Source organism: Schistosoma haematobium, chromosome 1 (genome assembly GCF_000699445.3).
Source record: "Schistosoma haematobium chromosome 1, whole genome shotgun sequence".
Classification (NCBI taxonomy): Eukaryota; Metazoa; Platyhelminthes; class Trematoda; order Strigeidida; family Schistosomatidae; genus Schistosoma; species Schistosoma haematobium.
In genome coordinates this window covers 55,659,075-55,676,274 of record NC_067196.1, presented here as the reverse complement: position 1 = coordinate 55,676,274, position 17,200 = coordinate 55,659,075, and positions in this window count along the sequence as shown.

The following is a 17,200-nucleotide window of genomic DNA, read 5'->3' as shown; positions in this document are numbered from 1 at the left end:
CATTGGCCATGAACCCCGAGTAGTTGCATCGTTAGCCACTAGAACTCCATCACCTTCTTTTAAGTTTCTGTGTTTGCAAAACCATTTCTGCCTCACTTGCAGTAAAGGAATGTACTCTTTTATCCATCGACGCCAGAAGGTATTGGCTAAAAAATTTACCTGTCTCCATCGCTTTGAATACCTATCCGCAACACTACACTCCAATCCTAAACCATCACAGTCTCTTAGTAATAACAAAGTGTTTGGCGTGAGCGCCAAATCATCCTTTTCATCTGACGTCACGGAAACGATTGGGCGGTTGTTTAAAATTCGTTCTACCTCCACAAGATAAGTTGCCAAACTATCATCGTGTAGTATTTGCCCGTTGGAAATAGATAGTAAGATCCTCCGAACAGACCGTATTAATCTCTCCCAAACTCCGCCTCGATGGCTAGCTAGTGGGGGGTTGAAATGCCAGCGTATACCCTTCGATACTGTTAAGTCGTTTATTCTATGCTTGTCCCACACACTCATATTAGCCCGTAATTCGGAAGTAGCCCCAACAAAGTTAGTTCCATTGTCGCTATAGATTTCCTTAGGAGTTCCTCTCCTTCCTATGAAACGTATTAAAGCCATTATAAAAGCATCAGTACTCAAATTGAAAGCTACTTCCAAATGTACGGCACGTGTTTGGAGACACGTAAATAGGCATCCGTATCTTTTTTCCTCACTTCTTCCCCGACGAACTATCAACGGCCCAAAATAGTCTATCCCGACGGAGGATAAGCAAAACCAGCCTTGCTGCACTCGACACTTGGGGAGAGGTGCCATCATCTGTTGGCCTAATGTGGCTTTCGCGCGTATACACCTCACACATCTACCTATCACTCGTTTAACTGCACTGGTTCCTTTAACAATCCAATAATTTCGTCGTATGGTAGCTAACACTTGTGATGTCCCGGTGTGACCTTCTAGGTGGTGGTGTTGTCTAATAATAAGTTCTGTTACGAAGTGATGACTGGGTAAAATTACCGGATGTCTGATTGAGAGTGGATAATCCGAGTAATTTAATCGTCCGCCGACACAAAGCAATCCATCGATTAGCGTAGGTGAAAGATTTTGTAGCTCTTTTATATCAGTTGCGCTTACGCCATTGCATCGAGACACTTTTACTGCTTCCCCATACACTTCCTTTTGCACTAAGGCTAATACCTTGTGTTTAGCTGCATCCAATTCATCAACTGACAGATAGCCCACACTTAGGGACCTGTCATCGTGATGGGAGTACATGATGGTTATATAGGTCACGTATCTTCTGAGCCATGCTACCGCTTTAATCAGCTTTATCCAATTTGAGTGATATAGCAGAATTGGACTTAAGCTATGTTTTAGCGCAACTGCGTTGGTCGTGTGACATCTTTTAAATTCAACATTTTCTGGGGAGTTTTCGCACATAAGCGTTAGTGTTTCTACAGACTCCCTCTTCCTTAAGAAGGAAGGACCCTCAATCCAGTTCTTTAAATCTAGCTCCTTCCATATGCCTCGTGATGTCCAGTCAGCAGGATTTTCATTGGATTCTACGTGCCCTCACTGGTCCACAGATGTTAAATGATGAATAGCGGCCAGATGATTAGCCACGAAGGTGGACTACCTACTATCTGTATTTTTTTATATAGTACAGTACTATCATAGAATCCGTCCAGAAGTGAGTCTTGTCAAACACCTGAGGAAGGTTCCTATTCAAAACTTCCCCCATTCTAGCACTCAATACTGCCGCTGCTAGTTCCAGTCTAGGCACAGTCACCTGTTTTATAGGTGCCACTCTAGACTTACTATAGAGTAGAACGCTGTATGGTGCTTGGTGCTTAGGGATGCTCCACGAGTAAGCTACCGCACCGTAACCAGATTCGGAGGCGTCACAAAATAAATGCAGCTCAATCACCTTAAAGTTCTTTCTGTTTTCATTTATAATGCTTCGAGGAACACTGATCCTTCCGAGCCTCCGCACAAACGTGACCCATTCGTTCCACGAGGACACAACACTATCACTCGGAGGCTGGTCCCAACCGATACGCGTTTTACAAAGATTCTGTAAAAGTTGTTTAGCGGGAAGATATATTGGAGCTATCAAGCCCAGTGGATCGAAAAGAGATGAAATGGTGGATAGTATTCCTCTCCTAGTCGGAGTTTTTTCCCCTGGATCAAAACGAAAATTAAAAACATCGTGTGTGGTGTCCCATTCAATCCCGAGGGCTCGATGTGTCGGCCCTTGATTCAGAGACATACCAACAATCGCTTCCATACTATCAGATTGCGAAAAAACTTTCCTTACGATTTCCGAGTTAGTCACCCATTTTTTCAACTTGAAACCTCCTCGAGCCATCAATTCATTTAGTTGCACCACAAAACTTTTCGCATCTTCATCATTGGGAAAGGATACTAGGCAATCATCCACATAAAAGTTGTTCAGTACCGATTCCCCTACGCTGTTTTCATAGTCACTGGAGAACTTTTGAGCCGTCTTCATCAATGCAAAGTTTGCATAGAAGGGTGAGGATATTGCCCCGAAGGGATGTGATGTCATCTGATACTCCACCGGTTCCTTCTCGATATCACCCTTCGGCCACCAAAGGAAACGTAGCGCTTCACAATCGGGCTTCGAGACCTTTACTTGCATGGACATTTCTTCCACATCCGCGGAAACGGCAACCGGTTCCCTGCGGAAACGTAACAGGATCCCAACTAAACATGCTGTAGTATCTGGACCTTGGTAAAGAAGGTCATTCAAGGATTTACCAGCCACCTTAGCAGCACAATCCAGTACCACTCTCACTCTGCTTGGTTTTCTGGGGTTAATCACTGCATGATGGGGCAGGTACCATTTTGGACGATAACCCGGATCGAGTTGCATACCTGGAACCACAACCGCATACCCTTTGTCAATCGTCTGTTGCATGGCACAAGTGTAGCTTTCCCGAAAGTCCTTATTGCATGTGAGTCTACGTCTTAGACTTTCTAATCTTCGTCTAGCTAGATCATAGCTACCAGAGACTACATTTCTCTCCACCCTCCAAGGTAAAGGGACAATCCAATGACCCTCGTCAAAATAAGTGTCGCGCTCCACTATGCCAACTGCTTTCAAGTCATTTAAAGATAATGCTTTATCGGAGGAGTGCACGTCAGCAAATTCGTAGTTATATATTTTCTTTAACTGCTCTACAGGGTTGTCAGATTGAGAAATATAATTTACCATCCTTTTACTGTTTTTGCTAAAGCCTGCCGGTCCAAACAGAACCCATCCTAGGAGTGTCCTAATAGCATATGGGCTTTTTCTTCCACCCAATCTTTGATCTAGGACCCAATGCGCTTCAGGCACGACACAACCAATAAGCAACATAACTTCACCATCCACTGATTCTGTCCAAGGTAAGTCAATAAGATGAGGCCATTTCTTGGCGCTGTCCTTCACAGCTACTCTTGGTCGATGCACCGGCAAATCATCTACTACAACGGCCTGTTCAATACATATACATTCGTCTCTGTTCAATGAGTAAGCTTTAAAGGCTTTAGTGGTCGATCTGCTTAACTTATTTCCGTTGACCGTTTTGATGGTATCAACGCACCATCTGACGATAATCCTAAACGTCGTACGGTACTTAACTTGATTAGGGTCGTATCTGAGCCATTGTCTAGAAACGCATATCCAGAAACTTCCTTTTCCCCAGCTCTAAGGCGTACAGGGATCAGACCCAGAAACACATCCTCTTTTAATGACTCTGTGTACCCACAATGACTTTCTTTTAAGCACTCACTTGAACCACTCTGAACTCGGATGGTTTTACGCAACGATGGGTGATGCCGATCCCGACAACCTTCGACAGTACACACAACACGATCTTTACAATCCACAGATCTGTGGCCCCTTCGAAGACAACAATAACACAAGCCCTTTTCTTTTGCTTTCGGCCACTTATCGTTGACTGCTAAGGTTGAAAACTGGAAACATTTATCCACACTATGAGTTTCTCCGCATATAACACAAGATGACTTGCTAACGATTTTACCGAACGACAGACCTTGTGTGGAACAGGCCACCTTGCCTGCAACTCGTTTACTAGCAGTTGCAATCTGTCCGAATCTGCTAAGCAATATTTCCGCTCTAGATGACACAAATTCTGTTAACTCAGCAAAAGTAGGCTCTCTTCCATTTGCTGTTACCTTTCCTACTGTCTCAGCCCGTCTCATATGTAAAACCGTGGGCAACTTCTTTACTATACTTTCTACTGTCACTACGGAGTGGAGATCCGCTGAATAATCCATTTGTTCTAAGGTTATAGAACAGTTTTCCATCTTTATCGCTAGTCTAGATAGACTTTCTGCGTCATTATGCGCAATATCAGGACCTTCAGTTAAATCTTCCATGAAAGCCCGACATATTTCGTGTGTTCTACCGAACAACCGTTTCAATATGTCGCACGCTCTACGATAACCCGACGATGGTGGAAGCATTATGCATTCCTCTATGGCCTCTCGGGCCTTGCCTTTACAATAATGTAACAAGTACAAGAGCCGTTGACCATCGTCTTCAACCTTGGAAACCACATATAAATCAAATTGTCTAATAAATTTCCAGTATTTAGCTGGTTGTCCATCAAAGGTACTTAGCTCTACCTTTGGAAGTTCAGGACCTACACTAAGAGATTCCAAGGTCACTTCCTTCCTCTTCGTTCCCGGATAATCTAGCAGTTTTGACTTTTCTAGAGACTTTGTCCTAAGGTCATGAGAAGGACTTACGAACCTGTGAACGTGCTCCTTTTCTCTGTCATCACAGTTAGAAACAGGAGATAACTTACTACACGTGCTTTCGTTCAGCCTTAACGACCCAAACTCTCTCAGAAAGCACAGTAGTTGTTTCCTCTGTCTATCTTTCAAGTCTCTCATTTCTAATAACTGTCTTTCTTTCAACTCTGCTAAGGTAACCCTAGAGCTAACTTTACTACGTCTACTTACTAAACATTAGAGCCATGACATGAAAATGCATCTAGTTTGACTTGCCGTACATCTGGAGGTGCATCCGATTGCATTTCTCCGTGGACCAATGCTAAATTTTCGTTGACCTTATTGCGCTTTCCAGGCATTCCAGAATTTGTCACTTCAGATCACTGTTCGTTTGAGAAATGTAACGACCGAACAGCCAATATTCGGTTGGAACAACGGACTGACGAACCCAAAATTTATTCGATTAGACCAGACCAAGTTCCTCTGTATAGCTCACAACGCGTCTTTGAAATACTCGTATTATATTATATCAAAACACAAACTCTGTGCTCAATATAAACGGTCCTAATTAAGAAAACAGAACAAATTACATCAAAAATACAAAATACCTCAAACGGTACAGCCTGTGCTATACAGTCAGAAGTTTCTCTAACGCAGAGTAGTGCGCTAAACGATGAAAGAGACAGTTAATACTAAAGGGTTTGATACCTGAGAACCAATACAAATATTCCCAATAAGATGGGATCAAATATCTATCTGCAGGGATTGCAGCAATTCTCCCAAGCAGACACTCAGAAGGTTAACAGTCACAAACTGAACCACGCCGTGACCTTGAGCTTAGTCAAACACAACCTTACTGTCAATGGTCCGGCAACATGCAATAGAAAATTAGGTAACAAAAATAAGTCTTTAATCAAAATCACATAATAAAGGCTCAAACGGAGAAGACTGAAGAACAAAAGACATGGTTAAACGAGATCGAAACAAAGGTTGGAATACACAAAAGGGAGAAGGAACAAATAAATGAAAATACTGTTCAACAAAGAAGCTGCAGAGGGATTTTCACTGTTCTCTTTCCGTTACAGATACTGAAGTGAACAGAACACGGATGGGGACAATCGAACGTATTTAACACAAAATTACAGGACTTGTTAATAAAATCTAACAATCAAATAGTAAATACGTAATTTGCAAAATGTCCACCAATTGTCTCAAAATGAATCAGACTTCATTGTTCTTGCATTTTCATACAGATTGCATTCTGTTTCCATTCTTTACTGTTCGATCCTCTTGTTTCTCTACTGCCAGACATTCTGTTCACGACTACCATCATATACTACTTATAAGTAGCACTCACCACAATACAAAGAAGTGTGCGAATTTTCACTGTCGAAATAACATTATCTGTTAAGAAAGTTAATAAAAGGGCTCAACCAAAATTAATCATAGTCTAAATTGGTTGAAGGATAGTTGCTATAGGTCTATATACAGCTAAGAACTATGGTCGACAGAATTTCAAGTCGCACATATATTACAGTGGGGTGACCAAAAGTAGAATATAGAATCCAATGATTTTTGACAGTAAATATGCGGTTAATTTTCTGCACGAGCAAATAAATGTGTGAATTCAACTTTAGGTAGTTAAATCAAAAAGAACGTTCTACAGCAAGTTGAATAATGATTAAGTAGGGATATTGAAAGTTATCCTGGAGTTATCCAGTGTTAAGTAAAACTAACAAGGTCACTATCAATATCCGATCATTAAGAAACCATTTATTTTGTTGAAATATCCACCTTTACAGGTGTAATTTAAAAAGTCAACTGTCTTTTGTTCTTAAATATGTTATACGAATATTTGAAAGATTTAGATGAAAGCAAATTTATAAAGTTTACGCGAAACAGATTATTCGAACATGGGGCAAGGTAGAGAAGTGCATTACTTATAATCCAGGATTCTAGAAAGGATGTTTTATTTGGACTGTTTCGATACTTATTTATCATGTTTCCAAACAATAGTGTTTTCAGAACAGTTTTCTGTTATCTTCTAGTAATAGTTTGCAACACTTGATATTCCAGACACTTCTGAGCCATCTTTTGTCGACCAGTATAAAACCCGTTTCAAAGTGTTAGGGATTGTTGTATTTAATGCAAACAACGAAGCTTACTGAGGCAACCCGTCGCATTTACATATACAATCCACATGACTAACAGACAAAGCATGAATACGAGCGTATACGAAATGAGCCTAATTGTGACACGGATAATTGTGAAAGTTTCGCATAAGTTTTGCATGAGCAATTATCCAATTATTTTTTCTGTATATTTTTATGTATGTGTTTGTTGACATGCACGTGTCCGTTCATCTACTTGTTTTTATCCACCGGTCATCTGTCTAATATGAACTGAGTATCCAGCTAGTACATTTGTTAGCTTGTTGCATGAATTGAAATTTACATACTGTGTGTGGACATTCGCGTTCTCATGCGATTTATTCTCTTTCAGTTTCTTTATCAAAATACGCGCGTGAAACAAACCATTCCCAAATTTACTTCTTAGTAGAAGTTCTAGTAACTCGTTTCATAGATATTTCACACAACTAACCAGGTCTAGGTGATAAATCTCGAAATTACCTTTAATATGTTGATTAAAAGAGAAATTAAATTATGAAGTCAGATGGAGCCTTGAGAAACTAAAATTATCAATACCAAGGTTTGACTTAATAACCTACGATAAACATTGGGTTTTGTAGTATAAAGCAGCCTCTGTAAGAATTAACAAACCTAACATTAATGTTGAATGTCTACAAAGTTATTCCTTCTGCCAAATCATTTACATAATATTAGTTTGTATTGACGAAATGTAGGTTGTTGGCTACACCAAGGATACTTTGTTGTTGATAATTTTCCCAACAAAGTCCTAGTCAGATTATCAAGACAAAATTGAGGATTACTTATGCTAACAGCGACAATATATATTAATGTTTGACTGTTTTTGTAATTGTTCTTCGGACCTACACTAGGTCAATTTATCGCAAAGTGCTTCGACAGCGTCTGTAAAAAGTCTAACAGTACTGCTAAACTTGTGAATAAATCACCTATTCATGAGCTTCAAACAGAATTGAAATCGATTGATTATGTCAGGCCACTTCAAATGAATAGGACACAAAAAAGCCACAAGAAAAACGACCACTTTGTCTGGCTGATCTTGGTCGCAGACAAACTCTATGACCGGTAAACATACAAACTATTGTTTATAAATAAGTAGTATAAAGTAATACGCAGAAAATTAGGGGGCCGAAAAAGTTGACCGACAAAGTGATGTAATACTTTAAATTATCAGAGTGACCCTATATCCCAAAGGATTTAGATGGGGCATTCATTTTTCGACACATAATTCTGATTGAAGACATCTAAAATAGCCTAATGTTTAGATGTATATTTAAAATAATTATATGAACTAGAGAAATGCGGTCAATGGATGGTGTTATTAATACTCAGATACCATTTGATTTTCACTACTCACAGAACCAGTACAAGCTTCTTGTTTATTCAGTGTATGAAATAAGTCAGAAGATACTTTAAATATTTAGACCAGGTCACAGGTTGGAAGAATGCTGAAATAATGAAGGAAAACCTATTAACTAGTTAACGGTAGGTACTCTACATAAACTACTTTTTTATTTTCTTTCAATCAGTATCTAAATGTCAATTCTAGATTACTCACATGATTCATATAACAAAATCACATGCTTGTACAAGTAGAAATGGATACTTGCTAATACTAGAATTATCTGTATATTAGTTATAAACTGTTAGTTTTAGTTAGTTTTGTTATAGGTATATATTTACAATATTTACACCCACGCTATACTATACGAATACGTCTTCAGTATAACTTCCAACCAAACACTTTCATGTAAGTGATCTAAACCCACTATGTAATTATGATTTTAAATATCATTGATTGTAAGCAGCTGACGAGAACCTGTGAAATAAAATGAATTCATGCTATTCTGCTGGAATCTTTGTTCTTGCTCTTTTCGAAATGATAAAGGGAACTGTGTGTATAAAGTTTTGTTCTCATCAACATGTTTACAACGATTGAATTTGTATTTCTAGTGTCTATTTATAAATTGTTTAAATCGTTTTACAGATGAAAAATCCTATGTTTAACGACTGCGATTTCTTACTGTTAAAACGTTTAGCTATTCATAACTATTGAACTAGAATATAAATATATATTTCCTATATTCTATAGTTAGTATTTGATTCCATAAAATGCATCCCATAAAACATCAGTGTGTGATAAAGATTTCCCAGTCAGTGTACACAGTATCTGATTCATAAAATTACTTTTTATTTAAAAAGAAAATTATTGTCATGCCATAATAAAATGCCTTAACTAAGAGAACTGATTTACATAGGATAATTTTGTATTTGTTAAAGACAAAAGTATTCTGGCAACCAAATATCTACACCATCTATTACTATTATTATTATCTAGAAGGTTGATAATTGGTAATGCATTGTGTAATGTAAATTAAATACTTATTGAATACTCTATTCATTTCATGCAACATTTAACATTATTTAGATTATAAGAAAAGTATGATGATAACTATCAAGCTCATTCACAAAAATAAATTGGTTCTTTACTATAGGTGTTTTGTAAATTCTATCATTATTAACTAGCGTTTTCAATTTTCGAAAATCTAGCTGATAGATGAAATTTATTTGTTAACCTCTTATCATAGATTTGTATTTTGTCATAGAAAAATTGATACTCATATATTCTACCAAAAATTTGTTTAAGATATATTAGTAATGTAGTGAGGGAGAACACCAGTGGGAACAATCGAATGTACTTAACACAAAATTACAGGACTTGTTAATAAAATCTAACAATCAAATAGTAAATACGTAATTTGCAAAATGTCCACCAATTGTCTCAAAATGAATCAGACTTCATTGTTCTTGCATTTTCATACAGATTGCATTCTGTTTCCATTCTTTACTGTTCGATCCTCTTGTTTCTCTACTGCCAGACATTCTGTTTACGACTAACATCATCTACTACTTATGTCAATATAAGTAGCACACACCACAGTAAAACTGTATATATTTCAATTCTAAAAGATTAACATGTTTCATATCATTTATATATTCAATTAAAAATGTACCAGCTGTACTAATTCAATATCCTTTATCTTGATTTGATTTTATTCTTCCAATGTTTAACCAAATATTTGAGTTAATTACTATACTCAATAAATAGTAAGAACAAAATATGAAATGATTTATTGATCTTTTGGTTGGCATGGTAGACCGAGAATTTTTTTTCTTATTTCAAAAATAATTGTTGTATGAAAGTTATTTATTTTGAATGACTTTTTAAATATGTGTGTATTTATTTTTCATTGTATGATGATTCCTTAAATTGTCTTGTGTATATATCAAGATATATATATATATATATATATATATATATATATATATATAAAGTATCATTTTACGTTCTTCTGAATAAATCTTTATAGGTGTGGCTTAATCTTTTATTTTCTTTCAGGTTTATATTGTTAAACTAGTAAATTGTATTATGTTTAATGCACTCAAAATTGTAACAAATTAACAAGTAACCATAAATATTTGTTGCTTTACTTTATATCCATTCTTGGAAATGAATTGATTAAATTTTAAAGAGAGAATTATTAAGATTAGTGCAGAATAATATGAATTCATTTTATTTCCTTAGGTTCTCATCAGCTACTTACAACTGATGGCATTTTTAAATCAACGTTATTATAGATATTGACATACTTATAAGTACGAAAGTGATTAGAGATGAATATATGTATCATGATGTAGTGAAGATTCCAATAGAGTTAATAAGATAAAGATTTTTTTTCAGATAACTAAATAAAGTGTGAGAGGGAAAGTTCTAGAATATCGAACTAGCGACTAGCAATCATAAAGTTCAAAAAGATTAGATGATTGTGTAATGAAGCAATCGAAAACAGATTAATTGTAATACAGAAATATATGAATTGAAACTAATCAATTATGAATTTTTAAAAAAATGGCTATGGTGTAATCAAATATTCAGAAAGAGTTTAAATAATGAATGATGCAATAAAAAGTATGTAATGTTACCAGGGCAAAGAAAAACGTATTACTACTTATTTTTGCACATATGGATATGATTTTAGACGTTTAATTACTATAGTCTTGGCAAATTTCAGATTGGAGTTCCATTGTTTATTAATCACCTTGAAATATTTCAGTGTATCCACTTGATGTCATTTATCAAGGAGATATCTCTAGATGATACTGCTGAATGCTTTTAATCCTCTTGACCTTTAACTTTCTAAGATACGTTCTTTGAATCGAACATAAGTTTTCTTTTCTGTTCTTCCAATGTAACTCTTTTGGCAGATACATATGAATTTGCATGCAGAATTAGTGATAACATGAGAGGTATACCTATCGATCTTCGACTATGTTAAAGAACATGTTTTTTTGGACAAAACAATCAGTTTAGCTGCAAGATTAGTTCCAGTCAATGAGGTTTTTGATTTTGTTTTGACCGACCCTGTCATATCACCACCTTTGAATTTAAGTTGAACAAAATTAGATTTTGAAAAATATGTGAAATTTAGAGATAAAAAACCTAAAGAAACTATAGTAAAAAAACTTGCTTTATTACATCTAATGTTTATGAACTTTATGATTGCTAGTCGCTAGTTCGATATTCTAGAACTTTCCCTCTCACACTTTATTTAGTTATCTGAAAAAAAATCTTTATCTTATTAACTCTATTGGAATCTTCACTACATCATGATACATATATTCATCTCTAATCACTTTCGTACTTATAAGTATGTCAATATCTATAATAACGTTGATTTAAAAATGCCATCAGTTGTAAGTAGCTGATGAGAACCTAAGGAAATAAAATGAATTCATATTATTCTGCACCAATCTTTGACTTTCCTTTCACTAAGATAATAAGGGGGAACTATGCGAAATGTCCAAATTTTTTAATGATGATTAGGCACTGAATAACAAGTTGGTAATTAGATTTAATTGATAAAAGGCCTGTAAAAACTGATTGCTAAGTATAGTGGAATGAATAATTTCTTGGTCTAGTTACTTAGACGTTAAATTCTTCTATTACAAACTAAATAAATTACAAGTGTCTTTTAAGCTGTTTATTTACCATAGCTCTGGAAAGACTGAACTACACCTTGAAAATTGTGTTCATACTTTATAGCGTTCACTCAATAATCTTAATAGTTTGATATTCTCTCAGTCAGAATGGTCAAAAATGAAAAGTTATTCATTAAACTGCCATCACATATGTTAATCAAACTACGTCTACTGATTTGATAAACACATCTTGTACGAAGAATAATTATAAATTTTTATATGACTGTTTATTCGTTTGTTGCCCTCAGTGACAACAGCCAAGTGTCCTCCGAACTCCAATAATTTACGATAAACATTTCATCACCAGGTGTGGTGTTTCCAACAATATGGTTAGTACTTCTGTTTGTCAATATGATTTATTACAATTAAGCAAAGTCAAGATTCGTTCTCAAGTTAAACTGTCAACTTGTACATTTAAACTTGTATTTAAACTTCATGCTAACAAGATGATTGATTTATATAATTTGATGAATTACAGATAATCCTACTTAAAATAATTCTGCAAAGTACTCTTTTATTGTTTAAACAAGTAACCCATTATAGTGATTAATGATAAAGGCTCTGTTAATATAGCTGACATTTAAAATGTTTTATTCTCAAAAATATCATGAAATTATTATTTTTTTATTGAGATCATGAACCGATTGATGTTAGACCACTATTGAAAACCTTGGTGCATTGGACGGCCGTTCCGTCCTATTATGGGACTCCTCAGCAGTGCTCATCCACCATCCCGCTCGAGGGGTTCCAACTCAGGGCCTTCAGTCTCGCGCGCGAACGCTTAACCTCTAGACCACTGAACCGGCATCCAACCATATTAATGTCTAACCTCAATCAACCACGGCCGTCTAGTGCTTCCAGGTTTTCAATGGTGGTCTAACATCAATCGTTTCATAATCCCAATAAAAAAATTAATGATCTCCACAACCCATATACTGATAATTATCATGTGCTTACTAGTGACTAGCTTCGTGATGGAATTCTCGGAGTTCTAGGGAGAAGCCGTGACCAGTGGAACTAATCCATGTCGGGTAGAGACAGGTATTCACTTCAGTACAATGGAAGATGGGTGCGCGACTTCGTGGATTGGTTGATATTGGACATTAACACCTTTGGACGCCGACTCAGTGGTCTGAAGGTTAAGCGTTCACGCGCGAGACTGAAGGCCCTGGGTTAGAATCCCTCCAGCGGGATCGTGTATGCGCACTGTTGAGGAGTCTCACAATAGAACGAAATAGCTTTTCAGTGTTTCTAGGTTGATGGTCTAACATTAATCGGTCCATAATCTCAATCAAAAACTTAATAATCTCTACAATCCTATACTGAAAATTACTATTTGTTCCTTTTTTAAAATTAATATCTTAGGAAAAAAAGAATTAAATCTTAACCAAGTGACAATAAAAAGTCAATTACTTTTATAACTCACATGATTTATTGTTTATTTTTTTAATGTAATTCATCCTAAAATATGACACAACATCATATTGTCTCTCTAAGATAGGTAACTAAAGAGTAATATAATTTATTTTATCTAGACTAAAATAATCATCTCAAGTTGATTGTAGTTATGGTTGGATATATATATTTAAATGTCATTTTAGTTATGTTAACTTTCTATTTAACTAATCATACAAGGTAAACAAATACACATTACAGTGTACATATTGATATGACACATTTCTTCTTTCAAAAGAAACATTTCCAGATAACATTAAGATCATCTTTTTTGTTTATTTATATCAAAGTTAGGAAATCTGTGTGACCTATCTTTTGATTTTATGTTATTTCAAAGTGTTTACCTGGATATCATTCGTGTTTTAAATTTTCTCTTGTAAAAATATACCGTTTTATATGATAATACTCATGCTCTTGAAAATTATATAAAGATGGGTTTTTTTTATAGTGTTGAATAAAATCATCTTAAACCTAGGTAATTATCTGATCAGCTTCAATAAAATATGAAACAGGTTATTTCCTGTTGGATTAAGTGAGCTAAAATTTGATTTGTTTGTTAGTATCAACAGTATATAACGTATAGGATGATATATTTTAAAACGATCTAAAAGCAGTCAGTAAATAATATTTTCTAGATGATATTCGTCAATAATTGAGCTTACTTGGAGTGTCATCTAGAGCTAAGGAACATTGGACAGTTATTTTGTCCTAGTACCGAACTCCTTAATAGTCCTCCCTCACGATCTCATCACCAATTGCACGTATGAACTCCAGGTCAGTCGGTAAAGACTTAACCGCCAAAAATGAGTTAAATGCTAAATGATACATACTTCCAACTTCAATCAACTCGTTATACAGCGTGAAGATTATACATTGTAATTGGTGGAAACTATTTCAAACTGGATATGCTTGAATTCCACTAGCCCTGAATCTTCACTCGATTTTCAGGAACTCGTCTCTAAAAGATTCACTTGTGACCTGAGTTGAAAGAAGTAAAGATGTCCGGTTCGCTTCTTCAACAGATCGTGAACACTCATTGCTAAAGTGTTTTCAACTAGGATAAAACAGTTGTGAAGTGTTTCCTGGCATTTAGTGGTACACCATTTAAGATCAAGGAGCGACAGATATCACCAAAAAACTAGAATGATTTATACAAAAGCTCTCCATCTAAAACAATGATTTCGTTATTTATTTAGATTCTAAAATAATGCAACAAAATATTTAATGGCATTGAAATTTGTGATCAACTTTTTCACTGCTAACAGATGCATACAACATAGTTTTTAGTATATGGTTACTAAGATATTGGCTTGTCGAACAGCATGTAAATGGGCTAGAACATTGTTTATAGAGGTTTATTGGTATTAATTTACATTACACTTTGTTCTGTTGATTGAGAAGCGAGAAATAATAGATTTAACCAGAATAACATGAATTCATTTTATTTCGTTAGGTTCCCATCAGCTGCTTACAGTTTATGATATTTAGAATTAATAATAGTAATAATAATCGCTGTAACCTGTCATAATAGGCTACATAATATATAACCTGTCTCAAAAAATTTCACTTATCGTTTCAATAATTCTTTTACTTCTATTCCCTATTCAGTTTCAAGAATTTTTACGAACGGAATTGTAACCGGTGTCTTCAAAATGTGTATAACGTAAAGCAACTAACGAACATGGAGACATCCGAAAGACCATTGAAGTCTTAAACTTAGATTAATTCCAACAAGAATGATTAGTCTATAAGTGTTGTCAGAATTCAATTAACAGAATCTTAGGGATATTTGATCCACTGACTGGAATTTGGTTAGCTTAGTTGTGTGAATACTCGGTTTTTCACAGGAGATCAATATTTTTCTGTCCTATTTATTACAAGTAAGTTGATGCGCAGTAGCTTGTTTAAAAGGAAGTGATAAAAAGCGAAATTTATCCTTTCATATAGATTAGATACGTAAATAATCTTTGAGCATATGTTTACAAATACTGTCAATTTTTGATTAAGCTTCCTGTCGTATCAACAAGAAACGTTGGACACAGTAGTTTGGTCGATTTCACGTTTATTTTTAGAGCGATAGACACTGAATTCGAATCTAGAATATAATACCACAACACAGCAGACACATTCAGTTAACGATCCCCGGATTCAACGAAAACTAGTCCTAAATATCATTGACAGCTATAATTCAAATTTTCATCATATTTCTTTATCAAGGCTATTGTCTCGAAAACCACATATGAATGAAAGGATGGGTTAATTTCAACACCGAGAAAATACAAACGCTTTAAACTGCCAATAGAAAATTCAATTGACATTGTTCACCTGAATCTTCCCATTGATTTTTAGGACTACAACTGATCAGTCTCTTATTGGCATATGTGCATACTGTGCGTATTTCCTCAGTATTGCCTTAATTCACAAGTATTACAAGTAAAGATGGATATTAACAAGCAGTGGCGTATGCAGTGAGCGGTATTGGGATGGAGTCCCAGGGTGAACACCAAATATGAGATACAGATACGTCCAACTGATGAGTCCCAAATAGGATGAAACGTGCGTCCTGGGTTGCACTGCTAGCCACTATCCATCTTTGCTTATCAGTAGAAAATTTTGCGCTTAGATAAATAAGATGATGGAGCATAAAATGTATAACCATTTGGAATTATATTTAAGCAAAAAGGGTTTTTCCATCTTATGGTTTCCCTCCATAATCTGTCTTCTGATGGTACCGAATATGGTGAAATCGGTGTTGTTGGAAAGCGTTAACCGTAATTCTAACCGATAAGAACTAGTCATAAAAGTGTTGTTTACAATCTGGAAAAAATTGTTTCATTACATATTCGAATGCTGATAAATTTCTACTCTAATAACTGTTGCTACATTGTTGCTACCTATTTACCATATTCTATACGCTACTTCTACACTTGAACTTGAACGATAAGGATAAGACACAAAACATAAATAAAAGCTTTACTCTAAGGTTCATTTATGTACAGGTTACAAGCTTATTTGTAGGCTTATTGTCAACTGCCAGACTAGAAACTTCTGGAAACATAGAAAGTTCGGTAACAGATTTATTAATCATCCAATCATAGTTTAGCACAATCAATTAACTTTTTTAAAAATTTTCGTGACTTATACCAATTAGACGAAGTGCTCTCAGCCTTTTCTTGGCTTCTGAAAATCTTAACGAGAATATCTCATTGGATCCCAACAAATAAACTTATCTTTACCGAAATTCAAGATGGTTTCAGGCTCCCAAATCATAGCTAAATGGATGAGTTAAATGTTTAATACGAAATATTCACTCCGAATTTAGTGTCAAACAAAGTGATTTACTTATGATATGATCAATGTTAATAACATTTAACATGTTCATATACCCGTTTACCCTCCATATGTAATGAATGATATATGTAAAATTGTAATTCAAATGAATCATTATAAAAAAGCATGGTGCAAAATACTTCGGATCCGTTGGCCGGACACTATTAGCAACAACCTACTGTCGGAGAGAACAAACCAGATCCCAGCAGAGGAAGAAATCAGGAAGAAGCGCTGGAAGTGGATAGGACACACATTGAGGAAAGCACCCAACTGTGTCACAAGATAAGCCCTCACATGGAATCCTCAAGGCCAAAGGAAAAGAGGAAGACCAAAGAACACATTACATTGGGAAATGGAGATACATATGAGTAAAATAAACAAGAATTGGATGGAACTAGAAAAGAAGGCCCAGGACAGAGTGGGTTGGAGAATGCTGGTCGGCAGCCTATTCT